Raw genomic sequence first — 27015 nt, 5'->3', positions numbered from 1 at the left:
CACAACATATAGTGTATAACCATTTACAAAACATTGGGTACAGGTACAGCAATGAAAGATTAAATACATCAAAATTGTTTGCGTAAAAAGCACACTTACAAATTGTACCTTTTACAATATTTAACTCCCACTTGTTTTTTATGAGAGAAAGCAAGTTTTAATTCATGAATTCAGAAAAAATTATTCCTCTAGAATACTATTTATCTTATAGTGTAATGCAGCTGGATTTCTTTGCGTGACCATATTTTAATTAATAGGCCTAAGTCATTTTTTCTTTGCATGGATCTTATAAAAAAAATGATAGTGGTAGATATGTATAATTGCTCATGAGTCACACAGTAGGGCACGATTGAAGCAGACATTTACCAGGGCACTTGGATCAGGAATAACTATTGTGTGCTATACTCGTGCTGAATTTGGTGATTGTTATTTGAGCAAATCCAACTTTTTGTCATAAAGACGCATTTGCCTGTAGTGAAAAGCCATTACAACTATTACAAGTGCCTGGGGACAAATGGGGGTGTCACTTAGAGACAGATTTATTTGAGAAATAACATAATCCTAATTGTCCGGAAACCAGTATCCCATCTGCGTCATTGTCACCCATGAAATTAAATTTTCACAAGACTAGCTCTGAGTTGATAGAAAGTGCTTCAGGTACAAAAGGGGGGGAAAGAAAAATCTCTGAGTAGATTGCTTTTCACAATGGTCAGTTATAATGTTTTGGGACATTGCTTAAGTGATATTATTCTTTTAATGTGTATTTAAGTGCTGTGTTTATCAAGTTTAACCTGCAGTGACTACAAAGGTAGTTGTCTCGATGTGAATCACATCGCCAAACGCACCCTTAATGTGAGGGGCAATGGAGCGCTGGATGAAGCTGATGTACTGTACCTGTTGTGCTACGCAAAATTCAGAGACAACAAGAACTTAGCCGTTTAGATGCAGACTGTAAACATGCTTCCTGCCTTTTATTTCCAGCGGAAACCCAATAGTGATTGCGTTGCATCAACTGCCTGGAAGCAGTCCGCTGTTGTGCCAACACCTTTTTATAATGCTGGTATACTGTACATCAGATCTATACATCTAACACTGCAAATATTGACGTACAGTTTATTCAAAGCTGGAGCCACTGTGTGATATAATGTTTACGTGCACGTTTTAGAAGCATGGATCGAAGCTCATCGTGCAAAGAAATTGTGTGTTGTGTTGTTTCACTGTATTGGAGAGTACAGTAAGTTCTCCCCTGCATTTGACAAACATCAAAACCATTTAAAGCAGTATTACATTTTTCCAATGAATAACATTGATCAATATATTGATTAATCGATAGTCTCACATGAATTAATCACAACAACTGTAGCTACCCATGCTGACTTTAACAAGTTGGGTTTCGGATTAACATCAGCAACCACATACGACTTATACTTATCCTGTCTTATGAGGACACTTGCCTGTGTCCTTATACAAATATTTTCAGTCTCACAGTACAGTTTGTGCCTTGTCATTTTTTTTACTTCATTTTTGCTCTGTGATTCTATTCGTGTTGTTTTTGCCGTTTGCAGATGTGGGAACTAAAGTGAGTTGTACAGCTGTGACTGACCAGCAGCAGGTAGGCTGCCTTGCATCACTGGCGCTTGTGACGGAGGAGTGGAAAAATTCACATGCACCTTCGGGGCTTCCCACAAGCACATGGAGCAGTCAGCCAGAGGGGAGACGTAGCCAGCTATTGGGGTTCGGGGGTATGCCCCCCAGGAGAAAGATTCTGGTCCTAAAAGCCCAAATGTGACAACTGATCTTAATTCTTCAGTGTGTTTACCCGATTGGGAAAATGTGGTGTGTTACTGTGGAGGAGGGTTGAGATTTTAACAGCCAATGTAATAGGTATTTACAGAATCGGCTTTAAAGCCCAGACAGTTTGTAAAACCTATTATTATTTCAAACGATCCCTATTCCTGACTGATTAGAACTGTTAATTAATGACTAATCATGTATTTTTTCACCTTCACCGTTGGGTTTATTGAAACATGCTACGATGACGGTTAATGTATCGTTTTACCAGATACATGAAGGCTCTGTTATGCAACAAAGATAAACAATTCATATTTCTCAACTGAGCGTGAACGTGCACATTCATGTACAGTAGAGCGCGTGGGGGTGGGACTGATACAGACAGATGAGCACAATTCTCTATCATCACACACTCACATTGTTATCGTAAATGTACACACAATGGCAAATCATGTTTTTCAAAATTATGTCAATTTAAGTAGCTGGAATTATACCGTTTTGGTAGCTGGCTGTTTGACCAGCGACTGGCACCTATGGAAAGCTCTATTGAAACCAAGATTCAGCCCTCTTTCCCACTTTTTTGAAACTTTAGGGCAGTTTTGCCAGTGTAACACTGGAGAGAGTTGCAGGTGAAATAGATATGATTGTACTGTAATTAAACCGACCGACACACATTGTTATTGAACCTATGGAGTTTAACAGTATGGGACAAAAAGCTGATGGCAAAACATGGAGGGAAAGCAGACGCTATAGTGGCTGTAACATGTTCACGTAAACTCACAAACTCGATTTTAAAACAGCAATTTATTGGGATCAAACAATACGTCAGCTGTTTGGACGGTTAAGGGACAACCGCATCCCCTACATCCTTGTATTTGATCTCCCATCAATCGTGCTATCCCTGAATTCAACCTTTAATCCATTGGTTTAAAGTGGAAGACACAGATATGAGAATAGAGAAAATATATCGAATGTGTCACCAAAACAAACAGCGAGCGGAGTCAAACGTACTGTAAGTCAACCATTCACTTGTCTTTTAAAACATTGTTTACCTCGGCAGGATTTAACTGTTTTCTGGTGAGCTGGATAAAGCCTCTCATCTCCCCGCAGTTAAACAACATCATGTGAACTGGCTCATGAAAATTGAGACATCCAGCACAATGCAGCGCTATATTTCCATAAGTCCCTCTTCTCTCAATCTGCTTCCATGAAAATCCTTTTTGATCGTGTGCAATCCCTCCTCAGCACCTGGCTGCTGACCATTTTCTACTCACAAATGTCCGTTTGGCACGAAGAATGCGGCAGACATGATTCTGCGTCACATTTCCAGGCTAGAAGAATTGGGCTAAGATACCAGCTGTTAAGCACGGGGAGGCTAATCAGTTTAGTAGAATGCTGAGGATTATGCAGTCAAAGAAGAGTTGTTGTTCTGAGCACAATATACTGCAAAGGACAGCACATCTGCTGCTGGTGTCTTTATCTGGGCTATTTCTCCTGTTCATTCTGGAAGCTCGTCTTCGCTCTTGTTGTTTGCCCGCCGCTGTTTACCACAGGCTTGTCATGAAGTAGGTGTCCAATTAACTGTGGATTTGGTGGCATGTGCTCTCGCGCAAACATCATCCGTGAGCTTGTTTGGCAGGGTGTGAGGGCTTTAGGTCAGCAGTTTTCAAATCACTCGGCTGAACGTGCTGCATAATACATCGCGCGTCTGCATGTGACAAAAAGATGGAGACAGGCCGTTTGAGTGAGTGTTTGAAAGACAGAATTTATATATTGTTTATATGCTATCTTTATAAACGGTACAGAAATAATTTTGAAAAATGCTAATAATTGGGAGTTTTGCTTGCATTTCATTGTCCTATGCGTCATGTCGCCTGACAAATCATCAGTTTATCCGCCTTATTTAATTGAGGTCATTGGCAGCAATCCACCGCTTCATTAAAAGCAATGACAGATGATCCAAGAATTAACCAGATCTCTGCCTCAGCTAAGGAGGTTATGTTTACATTGCCATTTGAATGTCTTGTAAGCAGCATAACTCAACAATGACCGATTTACATGGCATTTTGTGCGGCGCGGTGTGGGGCATGACCGAAGGGAGAACCCATTAACTTTTGGAGTGGAATCCCAAATAAATGGGTGGATAAAGGAATTGGGGGTTTTTTCCACTTTTTTTTAACATAGCAAGATAGGGCATAAGCCTTGGCAGAGGTATGCCCACTCCAATTGCCCTTTGAGTTAACTATATGTTAGCTTCTCCTTGGAGTTTAAGATCATACACCACATCGTTGTCTGACCTGCTCACCCACAGAGCTGGGGAGGAATTAAGGAGCCTCTTTTGTAATGTCTGGTTTCACTAATGGTAGCTTTTCCAGATCCTTTTCCAAAACGGCTGTATCATCAGTTTGGGAAAAAATAATGATTTGGCCTTTGTCTGGTTCAAATTCTTGGCGTCAGGGAGTATCGGAGCGGTTCAATTAGGAGGACCGCTTCAATCCAGCCTTTGACACTGTACTTCACAAGCCCATGTGGTAGAAGCATGAGGTGATGACGAGCTGCTTTGGTCTTCTTTCTGCAAATAGTTCGAGAGTGGCCTCATGAAACGAGGCCCCAAGGTTGAGACACTGTGGGAGCCTGACTCGGGCTCCGTGTGCTACAAGCAATGATGCAATAAACCTTTGTTTAGGGGAGTACTCAAGCAGCATTACATTGTGGCAGTCACTGAGCTCTCAGCATGGGGCCAAAGGCATGAGTATCCTCCTGTCCTTTTGACTGTCTCTTGCACAACGAGATGCATTTATCCTGTTTCTTTTATATCTGAATGTTTATTTACCTGTTTTTTTTTTTTTATCCCTATTATTAATGTAGTCTGGCAGATGGATTTACCTTCATTTTCCCCTCTCGGTCTGTTTATGTTTAAAGTACTGACACCTTCCCGATGCTGTTTCCTTTTGTATGTATCATCCGAGCTACATTCGTATATAACTGATCGCACTGACGCTGACCCAAAAGTTGCTGTGATTTCTTTGTGACCTTTTAAATAAATAATCTCCACGTTTCTGTACTTCCTTTTTTTTTTTAAATTCACTTTTCCTTTGTGTGTGTGTGTGTGTGTGTGTGTGTGTGTGTGTGTGTGTGTGTGTGTGTGTGTGTGTGTGTGTGTGTGTGTGTGTGTGTGTGTGTGTGTGTAAAAAAAGAAAAAAGGAAGAAAGCTGAATTTGCTTTTTGTCTTTTCTGTTTTATTCTCTTTGAAGAGAGACAGATGAAAAGGAGAAAATTAGGGGAAGTGGGGGTAGCTTTCATAAAGCCACTCCAGGCAATATGGACTGGAGGCTGGCAACATCTATATATGAACCTGAGCTACACTAGTGAATGGAGTTTCAAAATATGTTGTGTATTGTCATTCCCATCAACTACTCAACTGGTAAGTTGAAAGTATTTTCTTCTTCCATTTGTTATGTTAATTTATTTCACTGAAATGCATAATGATTATAATAAAGCCCTTACATTTACAGAAGTTACCTTCTCCATCTATGGCCTACAAAAGCACACGCACACACATGCACGCGCAAATACCATTGTACCAAAGCTCTTAGTAGTTCTGACCATTATGGCTCCATATTTGAGACGCTGTAAAGAACAAAACCATTATATCCAACAAATCAATATTACATTCTGTAATTTCAAATCTATCACCATGTGGCTCACTAATGCAGTCCATCAACCGCTGATATTTTGAGGGCGAGCTGCATGTATTTGGGAAATAAAACACGGGCACCGCTGTGAATCAGCAGCGTTACCTGGAAATCTGAGGAGATTGTCGCAAATTTCAGACGTGCACACGTCGAATAGATTGACTCTCATTACTACTACTAACAATGCATCAACACAGGAATATTTCACCTAGATGCTGCTTTTCTCCTTTTAACCTGAAAATTAGTAAGTTCAGTCATTACCAAACCACACTTGGCCACAAGAAATGATTGTTATTTCTGCTTGTTATGGTGCATGTGATTTAATTGAGCTGTGGATCAATGCAGCTGGGCCTAAAAGCTTCATTTGGCATGTCTGTGTCATCAGTTGAATCGACATGCACCAACTTCAACTTTCCCTTTGTGTCTTTGCACAAAAAGAAGGCGCCGCCTGGGGTGTGGGCTAAGATACACTGCTGCAGACGATGACTCAAGCGCCCTTTCAGTCTTGGGAGTTCAGACCACGAAATTGAATTGAACATGTGGAATAATTCATGATAGAGGATGTGAAGTCGGTTCATAAAAAAAATGAAATGGTCTGTGGTGATGTATTACACAACCTGAAGGAAACTTGATAGGGTTTCATTGCGAACAACTAACTAGCGACACACGCATAAACAGGATAAATTAAATCAACTTTGAGTTTGACAATGATACCTGTTCAACGTGTCCAAGCAGGACATTCACAGTTTCTGGTATGAACGTAACAAGGACATAAAGACAGTGGATAAGCATTAGAGTGAGTTGAGCCTTGTTGACAGTGTGGCCTTTTGTTCCTCGCGAGGACAGTTCCTAGATTGAAGTGATCTGACTTTAGAGCCCAGCCATTTATCTTGGTCAGTCATATCTGATCTGTGGCTGTCAAGTGGAGACGCAAGCACAGGGTCCCTTGGAGAAATAAACTGCTCGGAGTGAAGTGAAGGGTCTATTTTATCTCTCAACCATGGAAGCCGTGTTTTTATTTACGATGAGGTGTGTAGGTTTCTACACTAGAACGATTGAATGTCCAACTAATAACATTAACAGACCTGAAATGATTTGTCACTTAATGAAGTGATAGACAGAAATTGACATTGACTTTTATTTTCATGTGTTTTCCACGAAGATTTCCAGTTTACTTCACCTCTTTCCAAGGACCCCCTTTAAAAGATAAATGAAATACATTTTAAAAAATGTAAAGGTTGTACCGGCACAGTTTCAGCTCAGCACTGTCATTCCAATTTAGGCGGCTGTGAACGGATCCTTTTGGCCGTGTCTTCCGTTACCTGGGCCATTCCTAAACCACAGATGATAATCCTCAAGGGGCTCCTCATTAAGTCTTTGCTCCAATTAAGCCGCACTCATTTTGCAGCAGCACAATTGCTCTGCAGCGCGGTGCACAAATCCTCCAACAGTGGATTAGGCTGATCAGTGGGTGGCATGAAAAAAGCATCAGTGGTAAGTCAGTGGGAGAGGTGAGCATTTCTTAGGTGTCAGCAGCCACCGCTCGCACGTCTTAGTGGTGTGCATCAAACAGTGTGAGTTCAAGGAAACGGTATCAGATGTGAAATTATATTAAATTTGTAGCCGTGGATATGGCCTATTTCAATGGTTCAAAAGTGGCTTTGCAAAGTGGAATCACTGAACAAGCCAATACTGCTGAACTTGGGTAAAGTGAATAAATTCCCATCGAGACTTTCGAGGCCAAATTTACTTCATCCTTTAAAGTTTTGTGACCTCTTATTACTCCAGTGGAAGTATGGATGAGAAGGGCTGGATACGTTGTCTTCACATCTTGACTCCTCGCTACCGGTCTCTTTAATAGATATAATGTGTATCCTGAAGGTGATACAGTTAGAAATAGTCTGAAACATTTTGAAAGGTTATGTGTTCACTCTGAAGGAATCAAGAAAAGGAAAAAAGAGGAGAAAGCAGTGATAATTAACAGAACAAAGAGACAAAAAATGATGTTCCTGTAGGTTTTACTTGTGTAATCTATAACTGAAGTATTTTTCAGTATGGCAAAAAAAAAGCAAAGCAAATTGAATACAGTATCTCTTAGTGCTACATTGTGGATTATGAAATATTATTTCCCAGTCCCTATCTTCTACCAGTCAACAGCAGAATTTATTGGTAAGCTTCTAAATTCCCTGACCACATGAGCAATTACAGAATCCTGATGGCCAATGAATCTGACCGCCAAATGCTCACTGAAATCTGAAATTCTTGATTAAGCCACCATTGTGCGACCTTTAAATTGGCATATCACGGCTTCGTTAGCTTCTTACTTAGCATTAAGTATGTTATGAACAAATGCAATAATGTTTGGTTGACCACTCCACATAAATGTGCCAAAAAAAGAACACATTGTCATTTCAAGTGAATTGCTTTGACTTGTTGATACATGAAATAGTTTGATTTTCTTAAGTTAAAGAAGGTGATGTTTGACCAGACATCATTTGTTGCTATATGCTCTCCTGTAAGGTAGCTAAAAAGGTTGGGTTTTTTAATGCCGTCGCCTTGAAACTGCTGCATTTTCACAATGTGTCTGTCAGTCGGTCAATAAGTTGCATTCACTGTCCAAGGCTGCACCACAACATTGAAGCGCAAGCCCTGCAAATGCTTCTCACCTGTCTTCGCCGACTGAGATGACGGTGTAATGAGCCGTCCTCTAGCAGCTGTTTAAGCAGAAAAAAAATGATCGAGATTGACCAGGCGAGGAGATAGACACTATGCATATGTCATGTGGGTCTTTTTCTTGCCTTCCACCCTGGTGTGGTTTAGCTAATGTACCTTCTTGGACTGACATTTCTTCCAGGATGTTTATCCCGGATCGCTGGGCATTTGTGGTGGCTGAGTCGGTTGAAGTTGTGCGCCCACTCTCCATGTCTGTTCTTATTTGTGTTTCTTTTGTTTTTCTCTCAGACCCGGGAGTAAGTGACCTGTGAAGAGAGTCACGCGGGGATTTTCTAAAGGACTTCTGTGCTTCTGTAAGAGTGTATGGTCATCTGACATTGGGAAGCCCAGCAGGTACGTCAAGATACATTTATATCTTCTTGTAATTGTGGGGTGGTGTTTTCTTTTAATTTCAGTTCTTTTGTCACTTTGGGGGAGTCAGGTTTGGATTAAAAGGTTCTGTTTTGAATTTTTAAAAAAAGACTAAATAACTGAATGAATATGTTAAACAATATTGTAAATTTGGTAAAAATTGAAAACACACAAACATGCTAATTTGAGCATAACACACACACACACACACACACACACCAATTGTATACAACAGATCTCATCCGCACAGTTTGTGAAGTTAATTTAAGAGATAAAGCTCTGAAACAATAAGTCCTATTTAAAACAAGTAATGAAAACAATACAGTGTTTGAGTCAAACATGAATTACAAACAAGATATGTATTTAAAATGAATATGTAGCCAGCAAACCTGATTTTACTCTGCCATCTGCTGCAGTATATGGCTCTCCTGACAGTGAAGGCTCAATTACCCCTAGTTTATTATATTTCACAGATAATTAATGTGTGTTATCCTCAACTTGTGCTTGAAATAGATTTTTTCAGCATTGCACAGCCTAGTCTGATGATGAATATTGCCTCTTTTTTTTATTGTTTTACGTTTTTGGATTTGTCTGTAAATCACTGTTATATGTGCTGCTGCTGAGTTGTTGTTTTTTTTTACTCCTGGTTAAATAAAGGTTATAATTATAAAAGAATTGATCACAACATTTGCAGATGTACTTTGCTGAAATTGAGATATTAGCAACTATATAATCTTCTAGACTTAAACGGCTTCCCTTGCCACAGTGTAAAAGCCTTATGGTGTCACATTTTAAAGAACGGCCTCATTAAATGAAGTTTGCCCATGATACATTGTTGAACAGGGTGTGTATATCTGGGGAGACATAAAAGAATCGTGTCATGACAATTGATTGTTTTAATATGTTTTAATATTAAACAATTATAATAGGAATAAAAATCAATTATTTCACTCACCCGGTTGATAGTGCTTTTGGGGATTTGACCTAAACATTTGCTTTTGTAAGATTTTGTGTAGAGATGCTTTTGGCAAACAAGCACCTGTCAGAAGTTTGTATCTGCGATCAAAACAGGAAGTTAGACTCACTTCCTGCTTTGTGGACAGGCTTGTCTTGTTGGATTTTTTTCCATTTGTAATTATATTTCTGGCAAGAAAAAAGGGGACAAAGTGGGAAAAAAAGAGAAAAAAAGTTTGTTTCAACATTGCTTCCCAATGCTTATAGGCATCAAAGTGACATTTTCTTTCCAAAGGGCAGAGATGACACAGAATGACTGAACATGCTGAAATGCCTGCTCTCAAATGCCAATGCTGCATGTTTCTGGTCGAAACCTAATGGGTGCGGTTAAGTTTTCCACCATTTGCCTGCCATGTCACTTTTCATGCCTCTGGGCCAGCGTCAACCATGCCATTACATTTTTGTGGGCTTGTACATCCGTCTCTTAGTGCGTTCGTATGTATGTCTGGATGTCCACTATATCTCAGGAGCACCTCGAGGTATATCTTCAAATTTTGTTCAAATGGTAACCTGGAGTCAAAAATGGACCGATTACATTTTGGTCGGAGGTCAAGTTCATGGTGACCTCACAGGTGCGATGCTTCGGGAACGACTGGAGGTAATGTCATTATATTTGGCACAAACATTCACTCTTGGATGAAATGATTTGAATGTGGTGGGCAAAGGTCAAATGTCAAGAACAGGTCTGTCTTTTGACCTGGCGACCTGGTAACTCTGTGACGCCTTTGACGGAAATTATTCAAATAGGGCACGAACATTCGCTCGGACTTATCGAAGAACCAATTAGAAGCTGATGGCCATAATATAGCGTGAAGTTCCATTTTGCCCCAAAAAGGACAATTCTGTAACGGCACCCCATCATTTATGAGTTTGCACACACACACATAATGCAGCCGGACTGGGCGGCGGAGTCATAGGCCCGCAAGGCGGTTATTCTAGTTCAATAAATGCACCGAGGGAACACGTGGCAAGAAAGACTGGCAATGGTTGGAAATTAATGTGATCACGTTGGGGAAGCGACTGTGCTGAACGACGTGTGGAAAGAAAATGTGTCTCCCCGAACCCCCTCGCTGCCGTGGGGCATAACACAATTAGACTTTAGATTGTTTTTTTTCCCCTTTCCCTCTGCCCATCTGATTTCTGCCCTTGCCAGGCTATTCTCTTTCATCTGCTTTATTCCTCTGTGTTGTCATAATGTAGCACACCCTGAGTGCTCTCACAGATCACTGGTACAGCTTATCAGTGAAGTGGTGCCGCTCCAAATTGGGTCCCTTAATTTAGTCTCTCCACATTCATTCTCAGGATTACACTTTCAGGGGAAAAGGGTGTAGTGGCAGAGAGGAAAGATAAACATACTCTAGGTAGAGCAATCTAGAGGAGTCCATGGAAATCTCATGCATAGTTTTGGAACTGTTGGAATCCATTAAAGCTCATTTAAACACATTACCTGCAATAAAAACAGATGATGAACAAATATAGTACAACTGTAAATAGCCTTCCCTTATTATGTATGTATTAAGGTTATGTGATTTACTTAAATAAAACACAGGGTAATTAGACAATTTTGTTTCTATCAAAGAGATTCTCATCACTAAAATATATACTGTATTTTTTTTTTTACACAAAATAGGAGATCATATTTTAATACACGTGTTGCAACAGGGGACATGTAATATTGGCCTACATTTGAAGTTGCAGCATTGTTAACCTCCACCATCTTCAAAGGCTCAACGTGAATCGACACGTGCACATGTACGTCATCTAACGGCCAATAAATCATGAGGATATTCATGAGATTGTTTTTCAGCTACTAGTAATAATGGTCAGTAATTATATATATATATATTCATTAAAAATTATTACACCAATCCTTTCAATTTAAACGGCTACAAAATGTAAACTCTGATTAAAATACCTTCTAAACAATATAATAAATGGATTGAAAGGTGAAACGGTGAAGGAAATATCCACACGCAGGAGAAATGGATGCCAGTAAAATCTTTCACAGAATGGTTCACCAACCTTGATGCTTCTGCTGCATTATACTGTTACAGTTTATTGGCAGTAAGGGTGTGAAGAACATGGGAAGGCCAATGTGGCCTCTTAAGTGAATATTATTTTTTTACTACATTTACTCTACACAAAACCTGACAAACTGTCCTTGTTTGCTTAAACATGCTTAAAAAGTGAAAATGCCGTGTCCATGTCAAACTGTTGCCATGTCTATGGAGGATTGTAAGTCTTGGCTCTCAAACTTGTAAGCTGCTTTGCAGAGTCCATGCTTATTTGGTCCCAATATTTTTGGTTACAGCTCTCGTGTGTGGATCCATAATACAAATTATATGCAGTCAGACTTAGAAGTATTGCATTTTCTGAACATTACAAAGGGACAGGAATTAGACGATGGAAACATGCGAAAACAATACATGGTGTCATGTGGAGTACAACAAGTGGCTTTTCTATCTCACATATTCGTTGAGGTACCAGTGGAAGGTGCAGTACACGACAGGCACACACTTAATATTCGATGTGTTTTCACAACAAGCGTAGTAGTTGAAGTAGAGTTGCATACAGCGACTGCACCTGTGAGGGGAGTCCAAATTGTGCCTGGTAATTTTGCTAAATTTAATGAGTATGTTTACCTACTGCCTGGCTGCTACATCAGGATATGATTCCTTTTCTTATTTGTTGTCAGATGCTGATATTCCATGTGCCGTTTTAAACCTGAAAAACAGAGCAGCTGTCTCCAAATATATATATATATATATATATAAAAATGTTAGCATCACTCATGGATGTGAGAGTTTAGACAATATCCATCTGTGGCCACACTTTAAAAGGAACAAACGGGATCATGATTAAGTCATTAAGGCCACATCTGCCAGCCTAATTCCTTTTTAATTTGCAGAGAACTCCGCTGTATATTGGCTACAGTGGATGTGACATTTTAATTAAGCACGGGCTGTAAAAATGATTACCACGAGGTTGCAGAGGGCTACCCCTCATATCACTGTGGAGAATAGCAACCAATGGCTACCACTGCAGAACCGGCACACCCCAGAAATCACACCGACCCTCCCCGCTATCATCCGCAATCTGTGTTATACACATTTGAGACAGAAGTGAAATTAATTTGCCTAAGTTGAGGACAAATATACTCTAGTGCTTTCACATGAGTAAAACCAGCATTATTTTATGGAATACTTGGACTTTTCAGCTGAGGATATTACATCAGTTTTTTTTTGGTTTTTTTAACAGTAAATCCTTTCTTGAGATTTTCTTTTTTTTCTTGTAATTCCGCCGTTGGCATAAACACTGGGACTGGAAATAAAGCTCTTCAATTAATTTGACACACAGAATGCCAATTTGAAATGCTAAACCCTGGAAAGGTGATGGTAAATACTGTATATATATATATATATATATATCTATATATATATATATATATATATATATATATATATATATATATATATATACTGTATGTTTAAATACATGATTTGTGGTTAGCATGGATAATTCCTTGTTTATTGCATGAGCAAAGCGTATCTTCGTGTGCAGGCAGGCTCGACAAATGTAGAATTACCAGAGATGAACAGTAATAAGAGAGAGTATCCAACGGAGAGTTGCTGGTTTGAACCTCCGGGTTTGCTGGTAACGTATGAGCTGGTAAAGTGAATGATTTTCCACTCTCCCCTCAGCATCTTGTGTCTGCAGTGAAGCCGTTAAATTATACAAGGAGGACGAGTGGGGCTGTGGCGAGTTGCTCCGCAGTACATATGTACTACTCAACTGTAGTTCTGTGACAGAAGTATTTTGAATCATTTGCAATACATTTTAATATAAGAGTCCTACTCTTGATGTAATGTCTACAGTTCAGTGGGTGTATACAGAAAGCCCGCTAGCTGCAGAACTTTTAAGGTCTTAAAAGAATATGAGGGAAATTTCTATTTGCTAGTTGAAGTGAAGTGAATATGATTGTTCGCGACAGTAGGATTCATGAATATGCATGTGCAGCCGAGGAACTGCTTTGTTTATCTCTCCACAGCTTCCACGCACAGCGCCACCTAGCACCACGTGGTATTATAATGATACACTATTATAATGTCATTGTAATGATACAAAATCTTCCAGTGACATTAAACAGAAACTCGTGAATTGGTTTGATGAGAAGATTTTGGTGCGGCGGAATGATGGAAATACCAGACACAACCCCCAGCCTGCAGAAGCACTGAGCAGTGGTAGCATGCAATTATAATTGACTGGGGGATTTTAGGATTTTTCACTGCACGTCCCTGCCAAAGCGGAGTTTGACTGGTACAGTGAGTGGGATGTGGCAGACAAACAAAAGAGGGGCTACGACTGTCTGAAAGCGGTGATGTGTTAGTGGAGTTGTCTGTTCTGACTAATGTTGCAAAGCCAAGGCAGAGAGGAGCAGTCAGCTCTGTGGACAGCTCCGCGCCGCGCTTCGTTCTCCTCAGGACTTTGGGTAGCTCCCTGGGGATCTGTCCACAGTCATAGACAGTTCATCTTGTTTATGTACTTGGCAAAAAGGCTGTTTATTTCTCCCTCTTCCTCTTCGCCTTCACTTCACCTCTCTCCTCCTTTTGGAAACCAGCATTTACAGACGAACGCGACTTTCAAAGCAATCCGAGGGGCCGGTTTTTATGAACTGGGATTAATAGGTCAGTGAGCTGACTTTGTGCTTAACTGGTGGCGCTGGCCTTTTTTGGACTCATGAACTCACTTCCATGTGAGGTTACCATAGCAACCCGTTACTGAACTGTTCCAGGGCCTATAAAAGTCCTGGCTTCTGACCAATCGCTTGTCTGTCCGGCTCCCTCTGGAACATATGTTCTGAGTTTAAAATGGCTTCCCCCAGGCTACATACAAATGAAATTGGATGGCGAAGCTCTGCCTTTTCGTTCACACGGAGACGCACATTTCGCACACTAGCAGTCATGGCTGCAATAGGAAATGCATATAATAAGGATGTACCAGTCAAACCGTGCTACAACGGCTTATGTGTGGGGTTAATACTTCACATAATATTTTCAGAGATGCACTCAAAGAAAGATGTAGCCCCTGTCAGATGTGACACCACGGCAACAGTATGACACTTTGTTAATGCGAGCGCTCATGGGCTTTTCATGCCCCTGCTATAGACAGGGCCTCTAACAAAAGGAGGAGGCCAGTTACTAGATGACGTTCGCTGTTGCAAACTGACTGCATCTAGGAAAAATAAAGAAAATCAGGTATGCCAACAGTGACTGGCTCAATGTAAAGTAATGCTTTCACATTTCATTACTGCAGCCCTGATGAGCATTGGGTCGACATCATGAATTGAAAATCTTTTTATAACCTCAGTGTGACAGCACAATATTTCATCCTATGCTTGAAGTGGCTCATCTGGAGCTGTCCGTGTTGCATGCGACTGCCGGTTTATTACAAATTAAATCCCCGCAGTGTGACTGCAATCGTATCTTTATCGGGACATTCGTGGAGTTGAAGGCGCAGATAAAAGGCACGGTGATACTGGTAAACAAGGATCACCTGCATTAAGTTTAATGAAGTTCCGTGCGACCGGTTCCTGCAATTTATTTAGTTTGTCGTTGTTGTTTTTTCCGCTCGCAGTCAATACACAAAGGGAGAGCAAATGTCAACGTTCCCATGTCATTACATAGTTATTGCAGAATCGTAGAATCTTGGGTGACAGGAAACGAAATCACGCCGCTGTAACTTTTTGGTTTCACTAAAGCTTTTACACGCCTTTGCTCCCCTTTTCTGCATATCAACATGACTCGTTCCCTCTCACACAGCCATAACCCGACCAGGGAGTAACTGAGTCATGCAGTGTCCAGTGTGGAGGCTTTTAGTGGAATCTCCTTGCATTACACGGACATTTTCTCACCAGAGTGCTTGGGGACAGAAGTTCAAATAAGAGGATATGTATTTCCTCTTCTTCTTCTTCTTTTTTTTTTTTCAACGCATGAAAATACACATCCCAGGGGGGATAAGTTAGACGGTTTTGAAAAGTAAATGCATTTCCGATTTTCCGTAGCAGTTGCTAAGATTTTTTTTTTTAAAGGTAATGTAGCTCGAATGTTCCGCTTTTTATTGCAGTTCAACATGGAGTTCGCTATCTTGATGTGAGGCAGCAGTATTTTTATGCGTCTGTGCCGGGGACAGCCGTGGCTGGAGGCATTATGTTTTTAGGCTGTCCGTCTGTATGTCCGTCTGCCTGTCCCATTCCGATGAACTCGATATCTCGAGAAAACCCCTCAGAGAGATATTTCTTCAAATTTGGCACAAACGTTCACTTGTGCTCACGGATGAAACGTATGATTTTGGGAGTCAAGGTCACTGTGACCTCGCAATACACGTTGTGGCCATAAATCAAGAAGTCGTTACGTGAAATACGACACGAATACACTTGATAGCTTAACAAACCCCTCACTTCATTCATGAGGCGAGACAGACAAGGATGTGTACTGCAACTTGACTGGTTTGCGGATGGGTATACGAGCACAAGGCACTGATTCTAGTCAGATGTTGTGGATTAATGGAGGGTCTATGAATACTTTCTGAATTACACATGAGGAAACAATTTTCCCCTTTTATCGTGTTTGTATTGTCTCCTGTGAAAGCTTCACAGCCACCGATGCGTTTTATGCCTTCAGATGCTACCGCTGCACGGCAGAAAGTGCAATTTCGATGTCAGTGATTACATGTTTTAATCATGCAGCTAATTTACCTGACGTCTCCCACTTCCCTCATCTGCAGCGTTCCTCATTCCATTGTGAAACAAAAGAAAAATTGGACAATGAAGAATGCAGATGCTTTTGTCACAACATTATCACAGTTATAATGAATGTTTTTGTTTTTTTCTCAAACCAAAAAATGGTAAGCTTTTCAAAAATGCACAACAAGTACTTCAATTAGTTTTGGCTTATGTCAGGATAAAAGATAAAGATATACACACAGCTGTATCCTAAAAGCAACAGTTGTAGTTTTGGGGATAGTCTCACTACCTCGAGGATTCTAGATATCGTCGTTGTGGTTTTGCTTTTTGTGGTGCCCAAAAAAAAAGAAACAATATCACCATTGCGGCATAGACATCTCTTTGAACCTTGATCATTAATTTGCAAGAATCGTAGACAAGTCAAGGTTGTCCTGGCACTCACCTTTGTCACTGTTCTTGAGTCACTATTTAGCCAGAAACAAACAGACAAAAAAAAACAGGATTCGGCCAATTGAAAGTTCCCCAAGATCGTTTCTGCCTTCAGAGGAGCTTTACCCAGTAACACCAGCTGTTTTTTTTTTCGGAATGCTACCTGTATTCCTTTCTGCTCTGAGCACATGTAAGGACCTCAGAGCAAACTGTGCATGTGGGAGTGTAGAGTCATGTCACGCTGAGCTATACGCGCTGGTCTGAATTCCTCCGTGCACAGTCATGGTTATGGGATGCTGAAGATGGTGGAGGTGCGTTTTCCATCATTCTTTGACTGTAACACTTCATCACCCTGTTCTGTCCTCTTCATCTCCACCACAGAAGGCCATTTTCAAACCTGCCGGGGTTTTTTATTTCTTGGCTGGATGTGATGCGTGCACACATTTTCTTTTTTTTTCATTTTCTATTGTTGAATTTCAGACGATGCTCTTAACCTGCCTTTTTTACTAGGAAAGTAAGTGCATTTCGGCTTTTTAATTACCTTGCGCCCGTGTGTAACTGGACGACCAAAGAGACCTTTGGTTGCCTGCCTCTTGATTATAACTGCATTTAAATTCTCCTGTGATTATTATAGAAGTTCACAACTTGACATGCTCTACAATAGTTTCTTAATTGATGACAACATTGCTGCACATCTTTCTCCTATTAACCTAACCCGGATCTGAATGTCTTCAGATTTGGGAGGAATCCAGAGTACCCAAGGCCCCAGCTTCTCCCCTTATTTGCTTAGTCAAGGATCCGCATCCTTTTGCATGGTTGGATCAATCTCATCTCAGCACAGACACTGTTGCTTGTTCAGAATCACCATATTATCAAAAGGATCTGAATTCGGAAGAGCATTGCCCTGAATTGGGGCTATTTAGAAGAAACCACCAGACTGATTTGGATTAGGTAATCGCATTTGTGCATTATGACCAGATTTAACCATGTTCCATACTGTTGCGCCTCCCCACAAACCCTTGGTCTGGCCATACCAGAATATGCTTGATGGAAAAAAAACACTTTCTTCCCCCCTAAAAAATTTTGGGATGTAAATTCATGGGTGTTTTTTCTTTCCTCAAATTTTCTCAGGATATTGCCTCTGTCTTTTATATATTAATTTGCTTAACTAACCATGGTCCTAATGGGCCGTAAATACGAGACATTAACTTATTATTATAAATTATTATCTGTGAGATGGGTCACGGTAGATACATCATTGTCAACACCACCCTGCATATCACGTATGAGTCAGAAATTCTTGGTTTTAACTGTACAACCCTTTCTATAGAATTCCGAGAATGCTGAGAGTGCCCCTGCAGGGCAGGCACGTGTAATTGGCCTCTTAAGATGTTTCTGATGTCGCTTAGAAATCTCACATGCCGCAGTACTGATTACAGATCGAATAACTGACAAGCACTGCTAATTAACATTCAAACAAATCTGACCCACCTTTGAGCAGTGTTTCTCATTGTGATTAAGGTCATTAAATGTTCAATTCCATGAGGTGTTTACGTTATATTATGGGCCCCCCTGCATACATGCATCAATTCACTGTGCGCGCCGCTTTACTTCAGTCGGTTTTAGCTCCTATTGTGCATGCTCCCATCCCTACTATGACCTTTTCACTGTGGGTTAATCAGCCATTGCAGTAGGCAATCTGTGAAGATGAGACGGGCTCCTTTTTGCGAAAGAAAACCCATTCAATCTCCTCTTATTGTGACTCTTTTGAGTGCCCCTTTAGCGAGAGCTTATATCTTAAACTGTCTGCTCGATAACTCAATTCTACTCTTATCTCAGGCACAAGGAAGAGATTTAGAGTGAGGTGGGAGAGCTCTCTTTAATTTGCCGTTGGAAGTATCCCTCTGGCCAGACTGTAAAGAAATACAGAGGACCCCCATCAATGATGTCTTAGAGAGATTACCGTGAAGATCGGCATTAATAACGTGGCACCGCATGTGACAATGGGTGTATTTTATTGATAGGTGCCACAGAAGCATTCACAGCGCGGGGTGGTGGTGACAAATTGTCTATAGATAGGACGACATGGTGAGCTTTTAAATGGAAGAGATGAGTCTGTTTGCTACATTGATTTCCGTTACACTTTGGCTATAAATACAAGCCTGGTCTCGTTTCAACAATTACTGGAATAGAGGAAAGTAGGTATGAGTGTACATTGCTGCCATGACAGGACTGTTCTCTTATTTGCGTTTGCTGTAGGTAACATTTTTGGACTTTTATTAATTTGGAAATAATTTAAATAGATACATGTATATTCTGTGGCAATCATCGCATAGGACGAGTTGTAATGATCTCGTGTAGAAAGTGCAGAAACCCATCTGTGCAATGAGAGTGCTGAGGTAGAGGATGTGACCCCATGTCAACCACAGCTAGGGGCTGCACGGAGGAAGGGTGGAAGGCGCTTAATGAACGTATTTTTCAAGGCATCTTTGACATTGAAGCAGTTGAAGGTGGGCTGATGGCCGTCACAATGCCTTCCCACTACTTGTATGGATGAAAAATATAAATACATTACTTGCAAACTTGAATATGTCTATATTTGATGCATTTTTCAAACGGTATCTAAGATAATTATTCAGCTTTAGTTGACGTTATCCATAAGATTTACTCCTGACGGCGGACACTGTCTGTTTTTAAATGAATATATAGACAATAAGGATTCTGCATTAACCTAATATTCATAGAGGTTATATTTTGCATATTCATATTGTATCATACGGTTACTGAAAAAAACTCCATTTTAAATCGTTTCAGCTCAACAGATTTCTTTTTTTGTGAAAAAAACAAAGCATCACTTCAGCGACAGAACACATAGATGTGATTAGGTTTTCTTGGAAATAAACGTCACCAGAAATTTGTGCTCCGATTCTCCTCAGTTCATCCTTCATTTGAAGTATTCCTCTGCCTCACCCTGTTCTCGATTTATTCCCCTATTTATTTATTTACGTCCTCGGTGTTCCTGTATTTATACGTCTGGAATTTGTATGAGACACATTATTTGTATTACTGGCTGTGCAGAATTTTAAAAAAAAACGAACTCCATTCCCTGGCTGGTCTGGGTCACCATTGTTTGTTCCCTGCCCTTTATTTCTTTGGCTCCCTATTTGGCATTATTTGGCCAACTTGTTTGTTGTCATACCCAGTTTGTTCAACTCTGTTTGCCTGCTTTTATATTTGTCTTAATGTTTACACTGGGTAAAGATGTATTTTTTCTCTCGTGTTTACTTTTGCTGTTGTAGGAGGGTTTTCCCTGCTGCAGTTGCAGAGAGGAAACCAGAGGGCCTGTGCATTCCTCAATATGTTCCACTTTTTTTTTTTTGTTAATTCTTACCCCTCATGTTTTCACCTGTTTCTGTTTGTGGGTTTCTTTGTTTATTTGAGTGCAGGATTACACAATACAAATGGACCGATTTGCACAAAAACTTAGGGGGAGGTTGAGGCATGGGCAAGGGAAGAGGCCATTAAATACTAGTGCGGCTCCGGTTAAAGGAGCAGATCCAGGAATTTCTTTTATCTCTCGGCTCAATGCGAGATAGACATTTACATGTATTCCATGTATGGATTGTGACATATATCTTTACAAAAATCAGACATATATTTCTGGTGTTGACAGGCATGCGTTTGTAGAATTTTCAGATTATCAGACAACTTCATTTTTCCATTATAAAAGCTAGACAGACGGAGGATTGTTTGGCCTCGGTGGCGGAACGTGCTCTAGTGCCATTGTAGTATATGGAACTCCACTGAGAGGAACATAATTCCCCTCATTGCTTTTATGCAGAAGGTGGTAACTGCAGCACATGTGCTGTCCAATCCAATCAAATAATTCTGCATTGATTACTACTTTGTGGAGCACATATAGTTTGCTTTTTGCTGAAAGTGTTGTATACATGTAGGTCCCTTTTGATAAGCTGAAATATTATTTCTGTGGACTATGGTAGCTTCCACATGCAGGGACCACTCTGTGCAACATTGCAGGTTTCACAGCGGTAACTCTGTAGTCCGGAGAAAACTATTACTATTATGGTGTAAACTATAAGAAATATCTTGTAGATTTACGATAGTGTAACATCTATTTAAAACCAGTTCATTCTTTAACCTTGAACATTTCAGAATACCGTGAATAAATATCCATGACAACATATCTAGCTGTTGTCACTGAATCCGGTAACCAAATCACAAACCGTAAGAGAGAACATGATGATTGGTATTTAAAATAATGTGCGTGCACATTGAGTTGTTCATGATGTCCCGGCTCCCTGTGGAGCCACAAAGGTTGAATGCATACTAAGCAAAATGTTGGTGTGCAAGCAACAAAACCAGGGAGGGCTTATCCTCCTCTGAACTAACCAAGAGGTCATGTTTGCATGGCTTGGATCTCATTGCCATCACATGAAGACAGAAATGCCAGGCCTCTATGGTGCTAAGAGAAATCTCTGAGGTGACAATGACAAATATGCCTCCTCAACCTTTGACTTTACGCAGACTTGCTATCGCAGAAATACAAATTGTGGAAATCAAATGTCAAGTATTTCCGCATGACAATAGTTGTGATTTGGACCCTGAAGACAAGCAAGCGCCCCTGTGGTTCTTTCTCTCTCAGCATTCCCTCACTTTCTTTTTTCTCATTCCCTCTGTCGTCTTTCTCATGACTTTCTCTTTCCCTCCATCCAACCCCTGCCCGCTCATACGTCTGCACTGTGGCACACACGACCTGTCCACTTGCTTTCAGAGAGCGTTGTGGTAATGTTGTGTGGCAGTTGCTGAGGACAATGGCCGCTGGGTGTTTTGTGATGTAATGATCCCTGCCATCGCCTCTCTCCCCCCTCCGGTCACTTAAGGGGAGAAAGGGATGCAAGGTAACAGCCCATGTTGAAATGCACACGAGGAGCGGTGCTGGGAAGCAGTACATGCTAACCGAGCCAAGCTTGTGACTGGACAGTCGCCAGCCGAGACATTTATTGTACAGGAGAATTAACTGGTCAAGTACCTAGGCTCGCTCTTTCCTCAGCAGCTGCTGCTAAGGTGCACTTGTGCAGAGAACTCAGCCGCCGGATGCTCCAGGGAAGCTGCTCAGTGCTGAGCTGTAAAAGACAAAGGCTGCTCTGTGACGCTCTTATGTGTAAATGTGTTTAACCATGAGACTGTGAAGCTAGGCGATACTGGAAAAAGGGCATGCATGCTCACCAAATGGTTTCCTGTTAATTAAATGTCACATAGGCTCTAAAATGGTAAGCAGCGTGTCAGAAAGGAGAATTTACTAGAACAACATTTGTGCATTACTTTTGCCTGCAGAATTGTTTTGAATTGAATTGTCATGCTCACCCATACACTGTTGCCAGGCAGTCTTCCGTGCACATGTCATTGTTTGCTTGAAGCAGTGAACACCCCCATGTCGATCGCAAAAGCATTACACACATACCATGAATTAGAACCTCAGTAAGAAGTGTGAAAGCAAACCAGTGGGGTTTGACATAGACAAGTTGACCTTAGGTTCAGACACAAACAAACTAACCCAGTGTGAAAACAGCCTGAGAAGCTGTTGCTGGGTTGTTCGCGGTCAAGGATTCTGCTGTGTCTCGCTAACTTGCTGTAAGCCTAGTAGTCTAGATTTCAAGTTACATTGGCTTTAATGTGTTTTCAATCCATCAAGTCTGCTATCATCTGCTGTAAGTTTAGCCAATATGGTTGTGAGGGTGGAGTCGTGAGCAGGATTCTGACAGGCTCAGCACAGCCAAAAGTTAATTTCAACTGGCAACACAACAAAACCTTTGAAAATACACAACTTGAATTGCAAATCCAACTAATATGTACATCTGTTTGTAATTGTTTAGGATGCACATGCAAACATCTGCGCAGATTGCCATTGTCATTCACATCTTACCTCTTCACCTGGCTGTAAATGATACTCCAGAAATGAATAAATAATAGATGGTAAGAAGAACAGAAAACAATTCAGCAGTTTTCCATCTCCGCTTGCTGTCAGTCAGGATTCCAAGTTGAGTTGTGAATTAAAAAGAAGACTGCAGATTTCAAGGTGTTACATGTAAGTTTTCTCTGAAAGTGCTTCCTGAGTGGGCGGTGGCGATGATCACTTGCCAAGAGCTTCAGCCGTTGTTGCGTTTTTCAAGACAAGAGGTTATAATGCTCCCTCTGAGCGGAGCTACTTCTTCAAGGCAGAGGGGAAGCTACAATGACTCGCTATCGGTGATGAGATAGGCCGGGGCTAGCAGATTAGCATGCTAAAGTGGGAGCTTTCACTGGCGTTGCTCTCAACTGCAGGAGACAGGTCTTGGGGAATAAAAGACTGAGGTTTGATGCTGAAATTGCAATTTCTCTGAATTGAGCCAACATCTCAGGAGATCACAGCAGACCTTCATATTTGAATCAAAATCTCTTCCAACTGAAACGCAACTAATGGGAGGGAAATTGTCAGTAATTAAAATGTACATCAGAACTTCTTATCGAAAAAAATACACCACAGGCGGTTTTTCCATCTGTTAATTACTCCAAGTGGCTTTTTAAGTGAGTGCCTTGGAACATGTTCATTTCAAATACATTCAGCTGATGAACATGACTTCAATGATGAGGTTTATATTTAGGTTTGTTAAGAGCCAAATTTCATACATTTCTTCAGATATTTCCCGTCTCTCCCACTAAAGAGGCTCCGTGGCCCATAAAATATTCACAACACGGTAAAGCAGTCCTGTAAATTTCTCTTCTTTGTTCTGTAGGCGACTTTGTTTTCGTTTTTGCAATATATCATTTTTTCAAAAGAGAAATGATTTAGTTTTCTACATATATATTTTCTAATATATTTTTTATATGTACAAATTCAGGATTTCTCTATTTGCTTTGAGAAATACGGGGTTAGATCACTAAATGTGTACTTTTCCATTATTCTGCCTCTGAATATGTCCAAAAGAATGCAATATTGTTATATCCTTTACTACACAAACATCATCCTGAGTTTGGATTGATGATGCAGTGTTTTTTTTTATATAATAATTATCTAATCTTGACGACTATTATCTTCATGCTCTGTCTCCATGTTCACTAAGGGAGATTTCCTCATCCATCATTCTGTCAGCATCTTGCTGAGTTAAGACTCCCAGTACAACTTGTCACTGTCCCTGTTGTGTTCACAGTCCCGTGTCATATCATGGTAAAATGTAATTTCAAACCGTCAAAATCCCTCAGGACATTTTGAGATTCAAACCCTATAGTAAACACCCTGCAAAAGCTGGTTATCATCTACATTGTTTAAAATCTGTGGAGTAAAATGTTGCAACCGAATGAGTACAAAATTCATCATAAAGTAGAAATAAAACCTCCACACAGAGAATTACATGTTGTTGTTTTTTCCCTCCTCTTCTTGCAAAGGGACATGCTTCCAGCTACACAAATGCACACTTTCATCTGGCCATCCCTTGCTCAAGTGGGATCGCCCACACATTTCCCCTTTCCACTGAGGAGTGGAGTCAACACCTGAGTGCGGGAATGTATTGCAAGGAGTGGGAGAGATCTGTGTGCAAGCCCTGTCTTGCCTCTTGTGTCTTCATCAGGCTTCTACGAATACAGGCATATACCACATCCCAGCAAGTTATGAAGTATGTTATGAAGCAAAGGAAGGATCTTTAGCAAAAATGTTTCATATCATTTACTGTTAATGCAGTACACTATACTTACTGAATACAACAGGTATGTACAGCATATCTTACTGAATGACGTGCTATCATGCTGGGGTTTTTTTTACCTTCATAGGCTTTTGTAATTCATAATATTATGGTGATCATTGTGATGATTTGGAAATCTTGCAATGATTAAAAAAATATAATAATCTTAAAGGGCTATGACAGTCTAAGAGCAAGAGTTAAACATACATTTCTCTACACAAAAATGTTTTCTTCTTTGTTCTGTCCTTCACTCCTCTCCTGTGGCTTCCTCAAGACTTGAAGCTGTTGAGAATAGCACCTTTCTGAAAAGGCGTATAAATGTGTATGTGTGTATATATATATATACTTCTGAAAAGGCACATGAGGCATGTATTTAATTAATTAAATCAGGTATGAGGTGATAAATGTATTGTGAAAATTTCACTTTGCCTTTACACCTTAGCTGAGGCGTTTTTCACATAACTCCCACAATCCTTTAAACATATTCAGAGATAAATATTCTGGATATAATCTTGAAGAAAGTACTGTGGCATCTGCTCTCTCTTTTTGACTCTGTCCTATCTTACGTTTTAGTGTTTCTTCCACTGTCAGGGACCCCATGAGGCATCAAGTTATATACACCAGACAGTCCTCACCTTCCCAGGAACCTGCTTCATTATTTTTTGGATGACTTCCCCCCGGGAAACACTATTACAGACTTACACATTTGCACTCATGGCAATCCACTCCTTGCATAGAAGAAGTGCTTGGTATACCATGGTGAAAACCAACACTAGAGGCCAGTTTTACATAATTTCTTGCATCTAGAACATAAAATCAGTCTCTACAGATTTCTCCTGTTTGATATGGGCACTGGCCAAATGTCTCTCTTTCTAAGGGAACTAATCACAAAAGAATATTGTGCTAATTAAAATAAATGGGTAGGTTGTTTAAGGGTGCTGTGCACTGGTCACAGACATAAATCATATTGTATCTGTGGTTGCTTGCTTTTGGAAATGTTCAATCTGTTGCTCCTCAGTGCTATTTGGGCCTGCTAATCCAAATTTAGCGCTACTGGACTCTGCTGAAGCTACTACTGAAGGTCACCATTGACATCTACCATAAAACATAGACATTGGAGAGACCCACAGGGTTGCTGTCATGAGTAATAGGTCTGAGAGACATGAAATATGCAGAGGTCCCTCAGGGGAATGGATGAATCAACCTACATAGTCAACCAACTTATCTATACCTATTTATTTTACCTATGTGTTGTATCTACTGTATCTCTCATAACTATCCATATTTGATAATATCAACATAGTTCATACTTGTTTTGTATTCTATCTCCTTACTTTCTCTCTCTTCCCCACTAGGTTGTTATCTTCCACATGTACACATGTGCATCGTGTAACATGAAACACGCAGTACGACAATAATGAGCCAGAGCCTCTCTGTGCATTCGGGGCAGAACATATACACAGCAGTTGTTAACAGACAGATTTAATCTGTTGCCGTCTGGAGATTAATGAGATCCAGTGCAGTTTACCGGATCCAATTGTCATTTAGTTAATTGCAGCAGGAATCAGCAACAAGGGGTCTTAACACCGCCGAAACCACCCTTCATCTGTAAGCCTAGAGTCAGCTGGCCTGGTAATGTGTGACAACTGCACAGGGACGAGGTGGAGTTTAAATCTTAAATCTTTGCTGCGTGATGGGATGAAGAGCCACATCGAGGGCGCTAATGTTCTATCTGTCCTGCAGATGAAATGCATTTTTGCTGCTGTAATGGAAAATACTCCAGGCCTTCATGCAATTTTGGTGATTTATATTTTCACGCTGGTAAAGGCATTAAAAAGTCCAGCCTGCTAAAACGCAGACACACTGTCTAATTCTTAAAACAGCTTTCAGTAGCCTTGAGTCTATGCAATGTTCCAATTTTGGTGTCTACCCCACATTGAATGTAACCCCATCGATGGGGTTCATGACATAATCACCAGCAGTGTCAACATAACAATCCCCCTTTGTGATGCATAACTCTACCTTTTCTCACCACGATGTGAAATAACTGGTGTGATAATGGATTGTGGCTTTCACAACCTCTGTATACAAGCTTACATTAGAGTTATAACAGCAAACATGAAGCTGTAGGTCAAAGACAAAAAGAGCTTTTGAATTAAAAGGGTTTTATGTCCGGGGCCTCTGGTGAGGTCGTGGGGTCATATGCAGTTCGTCTGATGAGATTTCTTAATTACCCTTATTGAATTCATTATTTATTTGCTCTGTTGAACCTGCTTAACCTTGCTGCCCTTCACCGAAAAAAAGAAAGAAACAGATTTAGGAGGCAATGGGGAGTCAGCAGAGGTGTCTGTGGGAGGAAATCCAAGTTCACTCCACCTCTTTGGAAAGTCATCAAGTGGAATCCATCAAATGTTGAGATATGAACCAGATGCTATAACTTATATTATCAGCATGATTCAAATGCATAACCTTAGTCTCATCAGAAAGATTATTAATTAAAATAGTTTCTGAAGGTATTTTATAC

At 40.5% G+C, this 27015-nt stretch overlaps 1 protein-coding gene across 8 annotated transcripts in view; it reads left to right on the top strand.

Annotated features, from left to right (window-relative positions):
• Positions 1–27015, top strand: part of lingo2 (leucine rich repeat and Ig domain containing 2) — a 178636-nt gene that overhangs the window by 50281 nt on the left and 101340 nt on the right. For all 8 annotated transcript variants that reach the window (XM_035650497.2, XM_035650502.2, XM_035650501.2 and 5 more), the window contains one exon: positions 8448–8552. The gene's annotated coding sequence lies outside the window, so the exon portion shown is untranslated. The remainder of the gene's footprint in view (positions 1–8447; positions 8553–27015) is intronic.

The sequence above is a fragment of the Scophthalmus maximus genome, chromosome 9 (genome assembly GCF_022379125.1).
Source record: "Scophthalmus maximus strain ysfricsl-2021 chromosome 9, ASM2237912v1, whole genome shotgun sequence".
Taxonomy (NCBI): Eukaryota; Metazoa; Chordata; class Actinopteri; order Pleuronectiformes; family Scophthalmidae; genus Scophthalmus; species Scophthalmus maximus.
This window is presented reverse-complemented; position numbering and strand designations above follow the sequence as displayed.